Source organism: Rhinolophus sinicus, chromosome 1 (assembly GCF_057876585.1).
Source record: "Rhinolophus sinicus isolate RSI-liver-muscle chromosome 1, RSI-T2T, whole genome shotgun sequence".
Lineage (NCBI taxonomy): Eukaryota > Metazoa > Chordata > Mammalia > Chiroptera > Rhinolophidae > Rhinolophus > Rhinolophus sinicus.
In genome coordinates this window covers 76,675,608-76,690,056 of record NC_142501.1, presented here as the reverse complement: position 1 = coordinate 76,690,056, position 14,449 = coordinate 76,675,608, and the positions used below count along the sequence as shown (strand labels likewise).

Sequence of the window (14,449 nt, the reverse complement as noted above, 5' to 3'; positions counted from 1 at the left end):
TAGAGGTATAAATATAGACAGATACTAATTAGTTTCAATTAAATGTGATGTCTGCAATTGCATAAAAAATAGATAAGCTCTTTTCTACATGTTAGAAATGCGTCGTAATTTTAATGAAAAACGGACATGCACATAAAATTTTAATTTTTAAATATCTTTGCAATTCAGTACTTTCGTCTCTTAATTGATCAATGCCTTCCTTTGAAAATACAGACATCGTGAAGAGAGATGGAAATATATTTATATTTAAGGAAATATAACTCATTTTTCCAAAAGAAAAGGCTTTGCATTTTCTACTTTTTAAGGAGGAGGGCATTAGAATAACAATACAAGCACAATAATGGTCCATTTGTCAGACTAGCAAACATTGTAACAATGCAAATAACACGGAAAAAAAAAATAAAAAAACATTGAAGCCACAAGAAAAAGTCCTGTTAAATAGCTGAGTATCACCTTCAGGTCTTCACTCAAAGAGCCATGTGTGAAATTCAGCAGGGATTAAGAACAGCTATGTATAGATAGGCACAGTGGCAGCATTAAGAAGTAACAGATTCAGAAGGCAACAGGAGGAGGGATCATTTAATCGAAGTCAAACAACACTTTATACTACCGTAACACTGAATATGACTACCTTACAGCACACCACAAGAAGAAATTAATATAATGATTCTGAATTACCAAGTGTGATAGATTTCATGTTTGTTCAAAAATATTGTCTCTTCTCTTCAGCTGTACTTCCATCAAAAATATTTTGTGTTGTCACACAGCAGCCTAACTGTCTGTCCCCTCATGCCTACCCCTAAAGAAAGAACAGTCTGTGAGACTGATCCTTTCAGGGACTTTGATTCACCTTTGTGCTTGCACCTTATGTCTCTCTGTTTGGCCCCAAAAGATAGCTGGTCAGTCAGTGGCGGGTAAAATGCCCCATGGGGGGGAACGACCTAAGCCAGGCACAGTCGCATGGGGACCACCTGGAGAACTCACGGGGTCTATAGAGGTGGGCTTAGTCCCCCACCGTCCCCCGTCTAACGAGAGCTTCTGCCTCTGTGGCTATATTCCTTCCCACAACCTTCTTGGGTAGCGATTCAGTGATGTGATAACATCAGTTCTCCTTCTATTCTTATCAATAAGTTTCAGCATAAAGGTTTTGTCCCTGGGGAGGCACATACCACAATTATTATGACATCATGGGACTTTCGATTCCGGCTGTTTGCAGGGAAGGGTGATAGGTTTGAATCAGTTTTCTGGTATGTATGAGACTCACAGACTGTGGAGAAAACAATGCTACTTCCTTGTGTGAACATCAACAAAAGTCACAAGGTGGCCTGATTCGGGGCTCTCAGTCCTTTGAGGCTGTGAGACCCTTGGCCCCTATAGCACAAATTTCTTGACTTCTGTTTCTTTCTTAAACTTTCACCGCTCCTTCTCATTCTCTCACTGCCCGTGTTGTGTTGGACGTGACAATTTTGTCTCTTCCCCTTGCCCCCACCTCCTGGAATGGAGAACAATTATCTTAATTTGGGGCTCATCCACGTGACTTGCTATAGCTAATCAGCAGACATGATGCAAGCAGAGGGTTGAAAACACTTGAACAAGTGGGCTTATTCTCCTGCATTTCTACCTTCTCCAGGAGAGCCTCCATGTATTACTACTGACTCCAGCTTGGAGCCCAGAATGAATATCTACAGGTGGGCACAGAGCCCAAAAGAAGCAGGGAGACCAATCCAGCCAGAGATGTGTCTTGGAGCAACATTTCTAGTCATACACATCCTAGATCAGCTGATCCCATTGGTACCGTGCTAAGATCAGGCTCCCTGCCTCTTGAAAAAGCTAAAAATCAAGAGACGAGATTAGTGAAAAGAAAAACAGGTTTATTCAGAATGCCAAATACAGGATGGCGGACTACTGTCCAAAGGTCATCTCCCCATTCCTAGACCAGGCAGAAGGTTTTATAGGTACACAAGAAGAACAAAGGAAAGGGGAAGTCAGTCAGGCAGGTCTGACAGTTGACATCGCTTCCTGGGATCTGGTCTGTTTTAAGATAATGTTGTCTCTGGACTCAGCCACCATGGACTGGGGCTTTATGTGTCACCAGTAAAAACTGCTAAGGAGCTGCAAAATGAAGTCCCATGTCCAGGTGCCTGAGGATTAAGAAAAGCTCTTTTCAGGTTAGGATTCTGCTGATTAAATGGATTAACGAGGTATGTGTATATGTGTAGACTTAGGAAAGGGAACAAAGCAGAGTTCTTAATCAGTGAGGGGAGAAACAAAGAGAAAACAGCTGAATATCAGGTAGCTTAAACTGCAAACTACCTAAGTCTAACTATGTTGCTGATTTCCCGAGTTTCACTCTTACACTATGACAACCTACAGATGTGTGTAAATAACTGCTGAATATTTTGATTTGGAGGTTTGTATGATTACTTGAAATGCAGCATAATTGTAGGCATAATTAACTAATACACCAAGAAAAAGTTAAAGTCTGCTCAACATTTTGTGGTACAAATAAGGAAAGATGTTTCATAAAAATTTCCTACAAAATATTTATTTGTATTTTTTTGCTTGTTTTTGCTTTTTTCTCAAAAAACTACTGTAATGCAGGGTCTCTGGTCCCACTCCCCACACGAGAACGCAGGATATGGTGAGGCCAAAAAGGAACAATAATGGAGCCATAGATAGGTGAGTCATATCACTATATTCTCGATGGTGGCTGGCTGAGACATAAAAGCAAACATCTGCCAGCACCTCACCGAGGGGTTTTCCTGCACCAATCTCGCTGGCAGCTGGGCGAGACACAGGAAGTAGGATCAACACAATCCACAATCCGCTTGCCAACCACACTTGCTAGCCGCAATCCGCTCCTGCTAGCGTAGCCACAGCAGTTATATTAGTGGCTAATGGCTAACTGGTTACAGCTGATGGCCATCTGATCACAGTTGATCACCATCTACCTGAGCCAGCACCTTTCTACATGCGGTTGAGAGCCTGGAAACTGGTCTCTGGGACTCCATCCCTACAAGTACATTTTAGACACATAGAAGATTGACTTGTTGGAACACCTCTTGATGTCCTCATTCTTTTTCCTTTTATCTGCAATTTCTAATCTACCGCTCTCTGAGCTCAGTGTTTAGTCATGTTCATGACATATCAGGAAAAAAAAGGGGGGCCCTCCAAATATTCATGGAAAATTCACTTTATCATTTGCCTTATTGTTCTGCTATATATTTGTTTCTTCTCAGTATCTTTCAGGGAGGTCATCAAGAGGATAAGACTATTAGTGGACCCTTGAGCTGGACCCAGGCCATCAGAGGTGCTCCCCTGTCCTTGCAATGTATCCCACACCTCCTATTCCCATACCAGCAGTCTTTTCGAGGATATAACCTTGAGAGAGTAAGGTGTAGTTGAGACCATCTGGATTCACTACATGAGTGAGCGCAGTTAAGGGCCTCTATATAAATGTTTAAGATTCTGGTGGGTGGTTGTGAAGATCTTCTCATCTTGCAGCCACCCACAACAAGCCTGGTGTGTAAGTTCCCTTGTTTACTAAACCTGCCACCTACCAATCTAGAACGGCCTGCCTCTTTCTTCAGTCTCTCCCTGCCTTCTGTATGTGGGGGTCTATTTGAGAACCCACAATATCTTTCAAGGAATCTTCTTCCTTTGCCAAATCTTTAATTGATACTGAGCCCTAATATTCTATATTCATTCCTTTGCTCATTCTACATACATTCTCTAAGTGATCTGATCTCTACACTCTCATAGTTTCAACCTCTATCTTTAGCTTTAGTCCTGATTTCTTTTCTGAGTTCCATACCGTTATAGCCAATAGCGTGCTGGACACCTATACTTGGAAAAAATAATATGTCCAAAACTATCATCATTTCAGCCCAAACTCTCAGCTTAAAAAACAAGAACCAGTTCAAGAGGCAAAAGCATTTATTTGGGATCCAAGAATTGCAATTTTCAGGGTATACTGATTTAGGTAGAAACCCAAACAGTGTTTGGATTACAGGAGAGGGAATCAGGGTTTTTATCATAAAAAGGGAGAAGATGAGTTAAGTTATTTTTTAAAAGAGTTCATTGGTACTGACAAAGCTAGATTTGTACTTCTTGATTGGTCAGGAGAGGTGATTATTAGCTAAACGTTCACTTTTATCAGTCCTGTCAACAGGAAATTCTCAGTCTTGCTGACTTCTTGGAATGTGGTTTGGCCCAGTTCAAAGGTTCAGAAAACAGGACATGCAAGGCAGGTCCTCTGTAATGGCTGTTCCAGCTCCATTTTAAAATGGCTCCACTTATTTCAATTTTCACATTTCCCCCTCTTGATCAAGATCTTTTTTGGAAAGCACTGCTGATCAACCACTGGAGTAGATTTTCTCAATTTTCTCATGTCTTCACATTGTGATTCCCCTGTCACCAGGAAGCCTCATTCCTAATACGTGATGTCCTATGTAAGAGGAAAGTGGTTTTCTTGGGAGCCTTTAGGCCACATTTGAGCAACGAAAGTGCCAAAACTGAGGAAGGCTTGTTGTCCAATCCCATGAAATAAACAAAATTAACAAAGTTCAGCATAGGTATTCAAATCATTTTCAAACTTGTCTTTTAATTATCCATCTAATGTCCTATGTAGTAGAAATCAATTCAAAACATTGTGTCACTATTATTCTTATGGCATTCTTATAGCATTGTGAAAGACAGTAGATGCAGAGTTTAGGAATTACTCCTAAAATGACAAGCAGGACACCCAAACTGTAGAATATTTCTAAACCATGAAGCTATCCCTTAGGGTAACCAACTAAACAGGTCAAAAGACCAATAGCTTTCTAGAGGCACCTATAACCAGTGGGCTTGTTCTCTGATTTTGTTTAATTGTGTTTCAACTGATCCCGAAGAATCTACCCAAATACACAGGTGGTATTAGTGATGGCAAAGACATCACCTAGTTCTGCTAGACTATAATCAAAAGCAATTTAGTTATCCAAAACAACTTGAGTAAGTGAATTTAAAGATTTTTCTTGAGCAGCTATGGCTTTGGCAATAGATTCAGCAATATCCCCTAAAGTTTTACATAAGTTTCATAAATGAACGGCATATATTCATTTACAACAACATCCCACCAGAGAAATAAAATTCTCAAGAATCTTATTTCTTCATCGTCAGAGCTATCACCTGGCAATACTCATTTTAATCTGTGATGTTAATTTAAGGGTGATGACCGATGCTGAGTCTGATTGACTGCGTAATGAAATATATGTAACCAATAATCTGACTGTGCAATAACTTCCAAGTAGATAAGATTCAGTCACTCCTTCCATAGATTTTTCTGACAAGTGAAAATAAATGCTAATAGGGCACACAGGTCATGGAGTTAGGATAATGAGATTGACTGAACCAAGGATCTGAAGGTAGCAGGCACAGCGAAAATGTTGTAGAACCAGCCAGACATCATAGATCATTGAATCATCTGACTGTTAAATGAGTTTCCCAGTCATGAGGAATTTCAAGAGGGGTTCCCCAGGTAAGGATAATTTTCTATAATAGAATTTTAGCCACAAAATAGGCAGTACCATGTTTCCCCGAAAATAAGACCTAACCGGAAAATAAGCCCTCGCATGATTTTTCAGGATGCTCATAATATAAGCCCTACCGTATTTCCCTGAAAATAAGACCGAGTCTTATATTAATTTTTGCTTCAAAAGATGCATTATATTACAAGAATCCTGAAAAACCATGCTACGGCTTATTTTCTGGTTAGGTCTTATTTTCTGGGAAACACGGTAGCCTGTCTACAAGGAATACAGATTCTTATTGAACTCACTCAAATAACAATTGTTATGAAAATAAGAATACTAATGAACAGTTTCCAAATTCCAGAGGGACCAGGTAGAGACAAAAAGTAATTGTTTACCTCTCTTCACAAAGATATACTTTACCAAATTGCTGTAAGTCATAGATAGCTTAAGAGGAAAAGGTTCCTTCAATCCAATTCAATGGTATGATCTGAAAGTTATCAGAGACTTATATTTTAGAGTGTTTGTCAAAGTCCTTTCCATGAATTTCTCTGAAGATGAAGCACCAAAGTAAAACAGTGACTGTCTATAAATGACAAAACTTAAAAATTCTCATTTTTAATGGTGTCATGAGCATTCAGCATGATGAAATTGACAAGGAAAGTTTGTTATTTCTGTAATATACCCATTTTAAGAAAACTGGAGGGGTCGGCCCACTGACTCAGGCGGTTGGAGCTTCGTGGTCCTAATGCCAAAGGCTGCCAGTTTGATTCCTACATGGGCCAGTGGGCTCTCAACCACAAGGTTGCAGGTTCGATTCTTCGATTCCCGTAAGGGATGGTGGGCTGCACCCCCTGCAACTAACAACGGCAACTCGAGCCGGAGCTTAGATGCGCCCTCCACAACTAAGATTGAAAGGACAACAACTTGACTTGGAAAAAGTCCTGGAAGTACACACTGTTCCCCAATATAGTCCTGTTCCCCTTCCCCAATAAAAATCTTAAAAAAAAAACAAAAAAGAAATCTGGAATTATGATTGATAATATTATATCAAGACATATCAGAATTTTAGGAATGTTGAGGCATAGGGCAGACGACCCAAAATATGCCACTTTGGAATATTGATTATTTTCAATTAAAGTTATTTGAAAAGCAGCCAATGCAAGAAGGACACTTTAACTCTCCTTTGTCTCGTGGAATGCAAGAAATAAATTCCCCCTCTGAAAGATGCTCTCCCAGTATCTGAAGTCTGAGAGACATCCTTACCACCAGATTCAGAGAATTCAACAGTGGGAAGCTTGTATAAACAAACCTTGCTACTTTTATTTTACTAATTTACTACTCAAACCCAACCTTTGCTTAGATTCCTCACAAATGAGCACCCAAACCTAAGGTATTTTTGTCCTGTCAAATCCCACAAATTTATTGTGTAAAAAAAATGTCAAAGCTGCCTGCTTTTGGTCACTCTTTGAGAATCAACATGATTTCCTGTATGCACAAAAATCAAATTAATTTTTCTCCCGTTAATCTGTTTCATATCAATTTTATTATTAGTCCAGCCACACTAACTCAAGAGAGGCACAGAGGAAATTTTCCCCTCCACAGGAATTTTATATAATTTCCACAATACTTATATTAATAATATTAACCCATGCAATATAACCAAAAAGGGTGCATCATCATTTATTTGAAAATGTTTCCCATGTAATTTAACATACCAAGAAAGACTAATTGGTTTAATATCTATTTTCTATAAGGAGAGGGAATAAATATTTTTTAATATTCTAGGAGCACTCTTAAGATCTCAAAGTTAGCTTTATGTCAAAAGGACTTCATTTAGAATTTGATTTGTGGAAGTTTGTAAAAAATACGGAAAGATTTGGACAGGACTAAATGAAGCCACAGATCATCTCCCTCCCGTCCTCCTCCCCTCTAACTCTCTCTCTCCCTCCCCTTCTCTCCAATCTGGTTAAATTAGCATAGATTCCTCTTGCCTGCACTGCAATTCCCTGTAATGTATTCCTTTGCCTGAATCCAGTTAAGCAGCCAGTGGATATCTGCTGAAGGACTGAGGATCCGTGAGCCTCCGTGGAGGGGCCAGCCTGCTGGTGTGGGCTGGGCAGGGGCCCTGTAGACCAGTTCAGCTAGGGTGATTCCAGCTGGGCGTTAGCTGTGGCAGCCTGGGTCCACCCTGACGCCCTCCCTTACCCACCGGAGTCTGGGCTGGGCCCTACCCGCAACCCACTCCTGTCAACATGTCTTCTCACGGGACCACATGGAGGAATCTAGTTAGCCTGGGCCGTGGATTCCTAATTCCAGCACCCTGGAAGTCCGCCGCTCCCTCCTGACAGTCCAAGGAGGGTGGGCTTGTTCTGGGTGACCAGTTCTGGGTGCAGCTGTGTTTGCTTCCCTTTCCCCATACTGGAGACACTTCAGAGCCATCCTCCTGCCATCCTCCCGTCCTCCTCCCACCTCAGGGCACTAAGTGCACTAATCATCCATTCAACCAAAGTGACAGTAAAAGATTTCAAAGGCAAATACAGAAGGTTACATCATTGTTAGCAAAATTTAGCTCCTTTAATGTTGAGAAGACTAGGTTTACTTCAGTAATCAAAGACCTGATGATAAAGACACCATAAAGTACAGAAATTATTCTGATAAAACGCAACAGTTTTGTTTTTAAAGTAGATTACTTAAAAAGTAAAGAAACTCTCAATCTGTTATCAAAAGCAGACCAAAAGTCCAACAAAAACAGAAGACCACGTCTAATTTTGTACCAGTGCACTTTTGAGATTTAACTCATTCTTAAATAAATTTATTTCAATCTTAATCAGCTGGACCATACATAAAAGTCCTTTCCAAAGATTATTTTCCTATTAATCACCACAGATTTCTTTTTTCTTTTTAATATATTCAGATTTTTTTTCCTTTTTGGGGGAGCAGGGGGCGGTGGGTCTCTACTTAGGACAAAATTATTTTGCCTCAATAAAATGTATTTAATTCCTCACAGCTTCTTTTACTGAAACATAAATTTTACTTTTCTTTCACACAAAGATGTTTCTCTTCTTGTTTCTAGTAGCTTTAATTATTATCTTAACTAGAATGCGTAACCTTTAGGAACTTCAATTTCTAATGAAAACTAAGAGGTAAGCAATTCGGAACTGTCTTTTACATTAACATTCTGTGTGTTAGCAGACATAAATATTCCTTATGATTTCTACCTTTTTATATAAAATTTATCAGCATGGCACAAAGCATGTTTACTAATAGACCCAAATGTCTTTCTCTGTGAAAGAAAGCAAAAAGTGGATAAAACTATGTTCAGTAATTAATGTTTCAGTATTTTATCTGATTTGGAAATGATATAGATAGTCAATGAATTTCTATCATTTAACTTAATCCTTCATTGTTTCAAACTGCCTTTCACAATATTGTCATTATTTTAAATAATCCTGGGATGATGTTTCTTGTAGAGAAATATTGGTAACATTGTTTTTATTACATTTGCAGGCTAGATTCCTACAATCAAACAACACACAAACACACACACACACACACACACACAGACACACACACAAATAAAAAAAATAAAATAATCAAATTGCTTTCTAGAAATATTGAATTAATTTATATTACCATCAGCATTACCTGAAAAGCTCATTTAATCACATCTTCTAAACAGAGATTATTCGCAATCTTCTACAACTTGAGAAGTAAAAAATAGTTTTAATTTTAGTTTCTTTGATTACTGGTATTAAGAATAATGTCTTAGCAATTTTTAAAAGCTCTTTATATAGGACATTGAACTTAATTCTGACATTGTTACAAATTATTTTCTCAATCTTTTCACTAATTTTAATTCATGGTATTCAAAACATAAAATATTTTAATTTTTTATGTAGTCAAATAAACCCATTATTTTCCTTTGCAATTTTTCCTCTAATTCATTTCAGTCTTGTATCATTTTTTATATTGATCTCTTAAACGTGCCAAAAATTTATTAATATATGTATACAATATGTACGCAAGATGTTATATATTATATATTACACATATGTATATATACGAGGTATGACCAAACAATATGGTGAATATTTAAATAAAAAACAATTTATTATAGTAAAAGACATATTCCCATTAATCCCCCTCACTTCAAACACACTTATCCCATTGTTCTTGCCACTTTCTGAAGCAGTTCTGGAAGTCCTCTTTCATGAGTGTCTTTAGTTGCGTTGTCGTGGCTGCCTCGATAGCCTGAATCAATTCAAAACATTTTCCTTTCATGGTAATTTTGACTGGGGAAGAGACAGAAGTCGTACAGTGATAGATCTGGTGGATGAGGACCCATGATAATCTTTGTATTTGACAAAAATTGCCATACCAGAAGCGATGTGTAACACGGAGCCTTTCCATTGTGATCACAAAATCCAGCGAATGCTGCTGCCGAGTGCCATCAAACAGAAAGGCAGGGATCTTCAATATGGGAAGTGGTGTGTTCAACCTTAGTAACAGTGTGTAACAGGTTTCAGCTTGTTCAGTTCAATCAGGCGGGTGTGAGCTATGGTTGTGAGAAAATGTGTTTTAAAGTGTGCCGGAAATCATCTTCCATCGTGACAACGCTCTGTGTCACACATCGCTTCTGGTATATCGCAATTTCTGTCAAATAAAAACATTATTGTGTGTCCTCATCTACCTTATTCACTGGATCAGGCACCGTGTGACTTCTGGCTATTCCACAAAGTCAAAATGATTCAGGACATCGAGGCAGGACAGTGCACCTAAAGACACTCACAAAAGAGGACTTCTAGAACTGCTTAAGGAAGTGGCAAGAACTACGGGGTAAGTGTGTTCGAAGTGAGGGGGAGTATTTTGAGGGGGATTAATGGCAATGAGTCTTTCACTATAATATTTTTTTTATTTAACCATTCACTGTATTGTTTGATCACACCTTGTATATTGTGAAGTGGCAGTACAATTATATTTGTTTATTTATCAGTAGTCAATATTTCAATCATCATTTTTTAACTAATCTTCCTGTCCTCATTCGTTTGTGATGTTCCATTCTTCCCATATGCATTAGCATTGTATATTTATGTCTATCTATATATCTGAGTCTTTGTCAAGGCTGTATAGTTTCTGGACATAACTACTGAAATGTTTTGTCAATAGAGTCCTGTGAATAACTTTTTAACTCAGTCAGTTTTTAGTTCTATTGAGGAAAGAAAGGAAACAACTTCATATTCTTTAACATACCCCACCCCTGGCCCAAATACCTTCTGCAGAAAATTAAAAGCCATCTAATGTACCCTATAGCTCACTTTTGAATAACAGGAAAAAAAACTTAAAACTGAAATTAAATTCATACAATAATGGAACTACCAGTGGTCAGAACAGTGGCAAATTTTGGGAATATATAAAGCAGACAGGAGCTAAATCCTGCTAAATGACTGCTAAATCCAAAGCTCATGAGAAACATGGAAGTTCCAAGTGTGCTAATACAGAAAGATTTCCATGACATTTCATATACTATTAAGTCAAAATATAAAAATATAGAAAATAAAGGTGTAGAAAAAATTATATAACCATACCACAGAATACATTCATGAGAAATCTATAAACCCTAAGCATGTAATAAAAACACTCACCCAAAAAAGATTCTCTCAATAAAACTCTGAAATAACTATAAGATCTGAGAAAAGTAGGAATAAAGAATGGGCCATGGGTGTTTGGATGTATAATTAAGACATAGGGCCCCACCACACACACCCACACATACGTACACATACACATCAGACAAATGTTTAACAGCCTACAGTCGAACTTTCTGAAATAGGGAGAATTTCTGCGTGGATGGTCCTCTAGGAGGTATAGAAACAGTCTCTGCATAACTTCCAGGAGGCCTAGAAATGCTACATAGCATTGCCACCTGGAAACCCCCTCTTCTCCCTCAAACAATCACAGGAAGAAGGACTCTAGAAATCAAAATCTGCGTTCATTGACAAGTGAACAGGAATACTTATCTGGATTCTGAAATCTACTCTGCTCAGCTACCTGCATGTTGAAACTCACATGAGTGTGTGTGTGTGTGTGTGTGTGTGTGTGTGTGTGTGTGTGTGTGTGTGAAATAGAAGGCAACATAAAGCTGAGTGTGTGGCAAGGGCATATTTTCAACATAAACAATGGGGGAAATGACATATTTGCAATTCCAGTAATATTTAAAGTATACCTAAAAATCAATGAATAAAAAATTTAAAATCCAATAGGCAAAGAAGGCACACTATGCATAGAGGAAACCAAAAACAACAGCCAATAAACAAAAAGATATCATGCTCAGGAAATTGAACATTAAAACAATAATGAGATGCCATTTTCTCCTATTGGGTTGATATAAAGATATAATACACAGTGTTGGTAAGAGTAAAGAGAAACCAGCATTCTCATATAATACTGATGACCAATAAGTTAGCTCAGCAATTTAGGAGCTGTATCTCCAAAATGTACTTTTAAATTAGCCAAAGCAAGGTACTTACGTCTTCATCTCTGTGATGCATAAAGGAACAAGTAGGAGTCTAAAACAATGGACAAGAAAATATTAATAGTGGTAAACTCTGGATAAAAGAAAAATTGAGGGCCAGTAGAGAGAAGGCATAGTCCATATTTTTATCTAATAAATACTTCTGTATTATTTAATTTTATGAACATATATTTACATGTAAATGTATTAAATATATTTAAATAAAAATATAAATTAAAACAGTCAAGATTGCTTGCCTCTTGGTCTGACTGAATCATCAGCTTTATAATCAGTATAACTACCATTAATGAAAAATTTTTAGTTAAATGAAAATACCTCTTTTTAATTTTCACCCAGTAAAAATGAGCATTCCTTATACTAATGACAACATCTAAACTCAGTTTTAAGAAACTGAAAATTGGGCCATAAAATTTTTGCTTATTAATTTTTCTCACCAAAATCAACCTCAAGCAGCTGACCAATCATAAGAAATGGCTACATAGAACCTTCAAATCATATAGAGATATGCTGTAAATGTGTCATAATCATTCCTGCTATGCACTATGATTTTGGTACCCTCATTCCAGGCCCTTGTAAGACTGCACTTTCATACCCACTTAAAATGAGGCATGGCTGTAAAGCTTGCTACGGCCCATGACAGGGCCACAGAAGCAGTGGAAGATGTCTTCAAGATCCAATACTTGTTTACCCATTTCTTTCTCTCTGCCACAAGAACGAGTAACATTCCAAATGGTAACTGCACTATCAGCCAGCCTGTATCCTTGAGTGATGATGAATGACATGGAGCAAATCTCCTAGGTAACCCAAGATACACTCAGATGCGTGAAACATACTTGGATTATTTTTAAACCCGGGAGATTTGAAGGCTGTTTGTTCCTTTAGCATAATCTAGTCTATCCTGACTGACACAAAAGTCTTAAATAAGATCGATCAACTTTAGGAAATTCTAACAAACTTTAAAATTGTCACATTTTGTATTTTAAGAAGCAGAGGGATACGTTCCAGGGCAGATGAAATAGGAATCTCAGCTAGTGTAATTATATAGTCATATCAGTAATGTTAGATGTCCTTGAAAAGGAGTCAAGATGTGCCATCATAAGTGTCTGAGCTCACAGATGTGCCGCCTTGGGTCTTCAGACAGAACTCCCTCCATAAAAATGTTCTTGAAATTCCTTCTGGATTTCTTCTCATACATAATTTTCTATTTTTCCTTGTCTTTTCCTCACTACCCCCTGCTGGCTTATATCTAGCATAAAAACTTGAACTCAGCTCTTTGGAGGGCATCTTGCTTGAATTTGATTTATTCTCTTCTTCCCCTTAGCCTACCCTGAATCTTCTTTATCTTTCCTAATATCTGACTTTAGCCCATCCTGTATTTCACTTTGACCTTATTCATCAGATAATTTAAACCGGACTGTACTTGGCCCACCACTGGGCTAAGTCAGTGAATGTGGGTGAATGTCTGAAAGATTTTTAAGAGGTCAGGAGTCTTACAAGTTCCACAGTCTTGATTTCTAAGTGCCAGAAGAAGCGAGTGGCAAATGTTGATGTAAGTCTTCTGTTCCCATCAATTCCCATCATCAGCAACCTTTCCTTTGTTGAGCGCTTACATTTTGTTATTTAAGCATGTATTTATTAAATCAATGTTTAAACACTATAAAGGGACATAAAAACTCTGACAGTCAAAAAAATGTTTTTCTTCCTTCAGAGGGGGAAATTGATAGCATTTACTCTGTGAATTTGATCAGCCAGCAATAAAAAGTTGAATTGGTAAAGTCTAAAATGTTCCTCTGAATTACACCACACCCTCCTATTCTAAGAACAAAATGTAATGTACTTTAAATAGGGTGGTCCATGTAACTCTTTCACAAACTGCCTTACTTAAATTTGCATAAAAAAACTGTTGAAAGTTTCCTCCAACACAACCACATTTAGTAATCACAATGTTGCAACTCTCTCTATACTCTTCAGCTACTGACTTCTATACTCTGCATACATTCATTACTAAATAACTGAAAATTCCAATTTATAATTTACCTTCTGATGTGAACTTCCTTCCTTGGATCATATTATAATTTTCTTCATTGATGACCTACTATTTGGGTCTTCGTATCATCACAATTTCAGGAAAAAACAAACAGAAACTTCAAGCACTTTTTCAAAAGTTAAATAAACCAAAGCTGACATATTAAAAACAATCCAAAGATGATGGATACATTTGGTTATCTATATACTAAAATACTAAATCTATATGCTAAAATAGTGATGAACATATAACCTTTATAAGAAATAATTCATTGTTTATAAGCAGACTTTGGCAGATTATGACCATCTATCTATTGGTAAATTAACTATCAATAATGATTTTCTCTTTAAAAGTTATTCTACTCAATACATTTAACAA

General features: G+C 37.5%; 1 protein-coding gene across 1 annotated transcript in view; it reads right to left on the bottom strand.

Annotated features, from left to right (window-relative positions):
* Positions 1-14,449, bottom strand: part of ACSS3 (acyl-CoA synthetase short chain family member 3) — a 140,746-nt gene that overhangs the window by 106,261 nt on the left and 20,036 nt on the right. The window lies entirely within an intron of this gene.